Source organism: Tursiops truncatus, chromosome 15 (genome assembly GCF_011762595.2).
Source record: "Tursiops truncatus isolate mTurTru1 chromosome 15, mTurTru1.mat.Y, whole genome shotgun sequence".
In the NCBI taxonomy this organism is placed as follows: Eukaryota; Metazoa; Chordata; class Mammalia; order Artiodactyla; family Delphinidae; genus Tursiops; species Tursiops truncatus.
In genome coordinates, this window is record NC_047048.1 from 35891996 (window position 1) to 35899645 (window position 7650).

Genomic DNA, 7650 nt, shown 5'->3' on the forward strand with positions numbered 1-7650 from the left:
CACACGCAGCAGTGAAGACCCAATGCAGCCAAAAATAATAAATAAATAAAATAATTTTTTTTTTTAAATGAGGAGACTGTGTTCAGGAGTTTTGCAAGCTGGATGTTCAATACATTATCTTTTAAAAGTCATTGTTGGGGACTTCCCTGGTGGTCAAGACCCCACGCTCCCAATGCAGGGGGCCAGGGTTCGATCCCTGGTCAGGGAACTAGATCCTGCATGCCGCAACTAAAGATCCCACATGCTGCAACTAAGACCCAGTGCAGCCAAATAAATATATATTTTTTAAAAAGTCATCGTTAGAAGTTGTATTATATAAACCTACAATTAAATTATATTCAAAAATGTAGCAAATAATCAAAATTCATTGCTTTCTATTTATTTTACGATTATCTATGTTCTTGAGGTTTTTGTGTCTATTATATCCGTATGGTGGAAATACCATACAATGATGTGCTACTGTACATTTATTTCTGACTCCACATTCAGTGACCCTGTTGGTAACTTGACATCATCCATAATGGGAGTATTTACACCACAGAAATTGGCAAACTCTAGAAATCAGTCCCCACCCCCACAACCCCCAACTCCCACCAGGGTCAAACATTCACCAGCACACCACTTGAGTCAGACAATGGTGGGGTGCACAGAGAACAAGGCCCATGTCTTTTGGGGGGCCAGCACAGGAACATAATCAGTTTTATCAAGGCCCAGCACAGGTCCTGACCATGGTGCTCAATGAATGAGGAAGGGAGGGAGGGAGAAAATTATGTGCTAAACTGGGCTCTCTGTAAATTTTCTTAAGATCAGCTTACCTAACCTTGATTGTGCGTCTTACCTGACCTTTCCCCGGTTGACCTAACAGTCCTCACTGCACGGTGTGCAAGGCCTTGAATGCCAACAATTGAAATAGTTTCCCTGGTGAAGGTCAGCCAAGGAAGGATTTTGAGTTGGGGATGATATAATTCAAATTTTGCTTTAGGATGAGAATCAGGCCTGTGTGCAGGACAGGTTGAAGAGAGGAAGGAACAGAAACCAGGAGACCAGACTGTTTATTCAAGACTTGGCTCAGCACTCAGGACCTGTGTAGGGGCAAGGCTGTGGAGAGGAATGTAAATCACAATCCATGGCCCCAGGGAGTTCAACCTTATGGTGCAAGAGATAGTAAACTGACGATTACTATGAGTGTGATAAGTGCGTTGAAAAAGGCAGTTCAAAGTGCCAAAGGGTGACATTCTTTCTGGAGGAGGCAAAGAAGCTGTGACCCAGCCCTGACAAGTAGGGCTTGTAGGCAGAGGGAAGTTATCAAAAGAAGGAAGAGGGGTGGGTCCCAGGCTGAGAGAACTGCCCAGGCAAAGGCCTGGGTTTGTAGAGGGCCTTGGAGATTTGGCTGGAACAGGAGGGCTAAGAGGAGGGTGATAGGAGATGGATCTGGAAAAGCACTGGTGTTCTCACTGCTGAGGCTGAGCAGGAATGGTTAGTGTGGGGGCAAAGAGCAAGTCTTGACAGAATGGGATGGGGGATGCTCTGTGTATTCTCCTGTTGTGAGCTCCATGTCTGCAGCAACATGACGTTTCAGCCACATCTCCTATCTTCCTTCTGTGATCCAGCCAGGAAGGAATACTGATTCCCAGTATGGCTGAAGGCTCCTGACTCCATACCTGGCCCACGCTGCTCTTATGACCAAAGTTCTGTTCAAACACACATATTCTCTCCATCTATCTATCTCTCTGTCTCTCTGTCTCTCACTCACACACACACACTCCATTTTGGAAATTTTATACAACTTTTATCATCTAGCTGGATGGCTAGATTCAAAGTCAGTCTCCTGAGATTCTTTTTTTAAAAAAATTTTTGGACAAACTCAAAAAATAAAACTGCCTTTAAACAGCTTTATGTTTGATACATTAAAATTTTCAATTTTTTTGATGTTTGCATTTTGCTTTTGTATTCTGGGGCTATAAATATATTCTATATTTTCTTCCAATATGTTTCTATAAACATATCATCACATTTTTATGAATGATATGAAGTACAGATATACTATTTTCCAAATATATTAGCTAATTTTTTTCAAGGATGCTGACTGAATAACCTTTTCATTCCCCACTGATTTGAAGTGACATTGACATAAGATACATTTATGTATATGTGTTAGGGTAAAATTCATTCACATATCTGTTAAGTTTTAACCAGGGAAGCAGAACCTCCATGAGCAATATAAAATAAGGAATTAATTGTAGAGATCACGTTTTACATGATTGTGGGAGTAAGGGGGAAAGCCTATGGAAGGCTGGCTGCCTCTTCATCTACAACTGCTAAAGTCAGAGAAATGAGAAAATCAGAAAAAGAGTTAAGGGGGAAGCAAGGGACAGCGAGGACAAACTGGAACCACATCTGTCTCTCTCTGCCTCTACCCTTGATAACATAATGACTTGCAGAAGGAGCTGGTGCCCTTCACCTTGAATCTGCAAATGTGCCTGGCTCAGGACACTGAGAAGCTAGTGGAAGAGACTTGGTGAGAGCTGCAGGAGCCATGGACCTGCTGCTGACCAAAGGGGCTCAGCAGATCAGTGACCATGTGCATGAGCTAGTGAGGACTCATCCCTGCACTGACCTCAGAGCTTCATTGCTGTTGCTTCATTTAAACCTTCCCGATCACACACAGATTTCTTTTCAAGCCATACCAACATGGAAGGGAATTCTGGGGAACATAGTTCCCAATATATATATATATATATATATATATATATATATATATATATATATCAAGAAGATATAACAATTATAAATATATATGCACCCAATATTGGAGCACTTATATATATAAAATAAATATTAGCAGAACTAAAAGGAGAAATAGACAGTGATACAGTTATAGTAGAGGAATTCAATATCCTACTTTCAACAACTGCTAGATCATTCAGACAGAAAAACAATAAGGAAATACTGGACTTGAATAACACTATAGACCAATAGACCTAGCAGACATATACAGAACATTCCATCCAAAACCAGAAGAAGACACATTCTTTACAAGGCACATGGAACATTCTTCAGGAGAGATTATACATTAGGTCACAAAACAAGTCTTAACAATTTTAATAAGATTGAAGTCATATCAAGTATCTTACCTAATCACAATGGTACGAAACTAGAAATCAAAAATAGGAGAGGGCTTCCCTGGTGGTGCAGCGGTTGAGAATCTGCCTGCTAATGCAGAGGGCTCGAGCCCTGGTCTGGGAAGGTCCCACATGCCGCGGAGCAACTAGGCCCGTGAGCCACAACTACTGAGCCTGCGCGTCTGGAGCTTGTGCTCCGCAACAAGAGAGGCCGCGACAGTGAGAGGCCCACACACTGCAATGAAGAGTGGCCCCCGCTCGCTGCAGCTAGAGAAAGCCCTCACACAGAAACGAAGACCCAACACAGCCAAAAATAAATAAATAAAATTAAAAGTCCAGTTCCTTCCTAACTCTACTAAAAAAAAAAATAGGAAAAAAATTTATAAATATGTGGAAATTAAATGATATACACCTGTACAACCAACCAATGGGTCAAAGAAGAAATCAAGAGGGAAATAAAAAACTATCTTGAGACAAATACAACATACCAAAACTTATGGGATTCATCAAAAACAATCCTGAGGTAAGTTAAGAATGATAAACACCTACATTAAGAAAAAAGAAAGATCTCAAACAATCTAACTTTACACCTCAGGGAATTAGAAAAAAGAAGGAAAAATAAGTCCAAAGTTAGCAGATGTAAGGAAATAAAGATTAGAGATAAATTTCAAAGACACTAGAAAGACAATTAAAAAGATCAACGAAACTAATAGTTGGGGTTTTTTAAAAAGATAAAACTGACAAACCTTTAGCTAGACTAACAAAGAAAAAAAGGGAGGAGACATTACAACTGATACTACAGAAATATAAAGCATCATAAGAGACTGCTATGAACAACTATACGCCAACAAATTGTATATAACCTATAAGAAGTGGATAAAATCCTAGAAACATGCAACCTATCAAGACTGAATCATAAAGAAATAGAAAATCTGAATGGACCGATTGCAAGTAAGGTAATTGATGCAGTAACCAAAGACCTACCAACAAAGAAAAGCCCAAGACCAGAAGCCTTCGTGGGTGAATTCTACCAAACATTTAAAGAAGAACTAGCTACTACTCCTTCTGTCATGGAAAGATGGTGTGTGAAAAATGTAAAAAGAAACTTGGTACTGTTATCACTCTAGATACATGGAAAGATGGTGCAAGGAATATCACAGGAAGTGGTGGAAGAGAGCTGGACAAAAATAAAGCTTTGACCTAAAAAAAAAAGCAAGACTTGATCCACATGGAAAGAATACGTCCTCCACTTGCAGAATTTGTAAAAGTTCTGTGCACCAACTGGGTTCTCATTATTGCCAGTGCTGTGCCTACAAAAAGGGCGTCTGCACTGTGTGGGGAAAAAAATTTGGATACCAAAAACTACAAGCAAACGTCTGTCTAGATGTATTGAAGTTTCTGGCTTTCATATGATTTACTTTTTGCTTTGAATTTTCAAGGCATAACATAGATGTTCAGGTTTCAAAATATGTCTTAAAACAATTAGGTTTAAATCAGGGAAGTTGATTGGTATTCATTCTTCTGTTTTCAAGCAGTTCTGAACTGCAACAGTGTAACTAGTTTTCTGTCTTAAGTTGCTTTTTTTCCTTACAAACATCTTATTGAACTGGAATACATGGCAAATGTAATGAAAAATGATTTTCCCAGTTCTATATGTACTTTTTATTTATCATTATTTATATATTATTTTTATCCTTTCTCTCTACTTTATTTGTAGATATTGCAAAAGTGTGAAGGAGATTATTGATATTTGGCTCTGAACTTGGCATCCAGACATGTAATTCTTCCCTCATTCCCTGTTGGTTGCATAGTTCTCAGAATCAGCAGCCCCTTAATTAATTGCAGCTTCATAGGGAATTTAAATATCTGAGACCTTTATTACTAAATTTTTCCTTAAGTAATTAGCCCAGACCCAAATCAAACACAAGCTGTAGTTATGATATTTTTTATTTGTTCTTGAAGCCAAAGTACCATTATCTTTCATATGAGAATGAGAACACAAGGGATACCCTGTATATGTCCACATGAATACATTGGATTTCAGAAAAATACATATTCCATACATTACCTTGAATTCAAACTGTCATGAAAGCCAGGATAACTATGTGCACCCATGATGATATGCAATGAATGAATCACCACTCTTAGGGAAAGTGCTTTGATGCAGAAACCAAACTTTTTTTTACCTCCTCTACTTCCCCCTCCCCTGCTAAAAATAAATAGAATTTAATTAATTAATTAAAGAAGAATTAATGCCAATATTTCTCAACTTTCCAAACAATTGAAGAGGAGGGAACACTTCCAAACTCATTTTATAAGGTCAGCATTACCCTCATACCAAAGCCAGATAAAGACAGTATAAAAAAAGAAAATTATAGGCCAATATCTCTGATGAACATAAATGCAAAAACCCTCAACAAAATGAGAGAAAACTGAATTAAACAGCACATTAAAAGGATCATGCGGGCTACCCTGGTGGCGCAGTGGTTAAGAATCTGCCTGCCAATGCAGGCGACACAGGTTCAAGCCCTGGTCCAGGAAGATCCCACATGCCGCACAGCAACTAAGCCTGTGCTCTACAACTACCGAGCCTGCGCTCTAGAGCCTGTGAGCCACAACTGCTGAGCCCGCGTGCCACAACTACTGAAGCCCGTGCACCCTAGAGCCCATGCTCTGCAACAAGAGAAGCCACCGCAATGAGAAGTACTGCAATGAAGAGTAGCCCCTGCTCTCCGCAACTAGAGAAAGCCCACGTACAGCAATGAAGACCCAACACAGCCATAAATAAATAAATAAATAAGTTCACTATTGAAAAAAAAAAGGATCATGCACCACAACCAAGTGAAATTTATCCATGGGATGAAAGGAAAATTAAACATATGCAAATCAATAAATGTGATATACTACACTAACAGATTGAAGAATAAGAATTATATGATCATCTCAGTAAATTCCAAAAAAGCATTGACAAAATCCAACATCCTTTTTATGATAAAAACTCTCAACAAATGAGGTATAGAAGGAATGTACCCCAACATAATAAAGGCCATATATGACAAGCCCACAGCTAACATATTCAACAGTGAAAAGCTGAAAACTGTTCCTCTAGATCAGGAACAAGACAAGGATGCCTACCTTCACCACTTTTTTTTTTTTTTTGGAGTAAAATTGCTTTACAATATTGTGTTAGTTTCTGCTGTACAATGAAGTGAATCAGCTATATGTATACCTATATTCCCTCCCTCTTGGACCTCCCTCCCACCTCCCCCATCCCACCCATCTAGGTCGTCACAGAGCACTGAGCTGAGCTCCCTGGGCTATACAGCATGTTCCCTCTAGCTATCTATTTTACACATGGTAGTGTATTTATGTCAAACCTAATCTCCCAATTCATCCCACCCTCCCCTTACCCCGCTGTGTTCACATATCTATTCTCTATGTCTATGTCTCTATTCCTGCCCTACAAATAGGTTCATTTGTACCATTTTTCTAGATTCCACACATATGTGTTAATATATGATATTTGTTTTTCTCTTTCTAGGTTACTTCACTCTGTATGACACCACTTCTATTCAATATAGTGCTGGAAATCCTAGCCAGATCAATTAGACAAGAAAAAGAAATAAAAGGCATACAAATCAGAAAAGAAGTTAAATTCTCCCTGTTTGTAAATGACATAGTCTTACATATAGAAAACTCTAAAGAGTTTGCCAAAAATATGTTAGAATAAATGAATTCAGTAAAGTTGCAGGATACAAAATCAACATGCAAAATTCATTTGCATTTCTATACACTGACAATGAGCTATCTGAAAAAAGAAATCAAGAAACCATCCCATTTATAATAGCATCAAAAAGAATAAAGTTCTAAGGAATATATTTAACCAAGAACATGAAAGGTCTGTACATTGAAAACTATAAGACAGTGATGAAGGAAATTGAAAAAGGACATAAGTAAATGGAAAGATATGTCTTTATGGATTGGAAGACAATATTTTAAAAATATCCACACTACACAAAGGGATCTACACATTCAATTCAATCTCTATCATAATTCTAATGGCATTTTTCACAGAAATAGAAAAGGTAATTCTAAAATTCATATGAAATCACAAAAGACCTTGAATATCCAAAGGATTCTTGAGAAAGAAGAACAAAGCTTAAGGTATCACACTCCTTGATTTCAAACTATACTACAAAGTTATTAGTAATCAAAACAGTATGGTACTGGCATAAAAACAGACACATAGACCAATGGAACAGAACAGAGAACCCAAAAATAAACTCACACACATACAGTCAATTAATCTTTGACAAGGGTGCCAAGAATACACAATGGGAAAAAGATAGTTTCTTCAATAAATGATGTTGGGAAAATCAGACCCTTACACCATACACAAAAATAACTCAAAATGGATTAAAGACTTAAACGTAAAACCTGAAACCATAAAACTCCTAGAAGAAAACATAGGAGAAAACCTCCCTGACATTGGTTTTGGCAATGATTTTTTGGATTTGACACCAAAAGC

The 7650-nt window shown here is 38.1% G+C and overlaps 1 pseudogene; it reads left to right on the top strand.

Moving 5' to 3' along the window:
- The first annotated feature begins 4178 nt into the window (after positions 1-4178).
- Positions 4179-4506, top strand: LOC117308129 (cysteine-rich PDZ-binding protein pseudogene; annotated as a pseudogene).
- The last annotated feature ends 3144 nt before the right edge of the window (positions 4507-7650 follow it).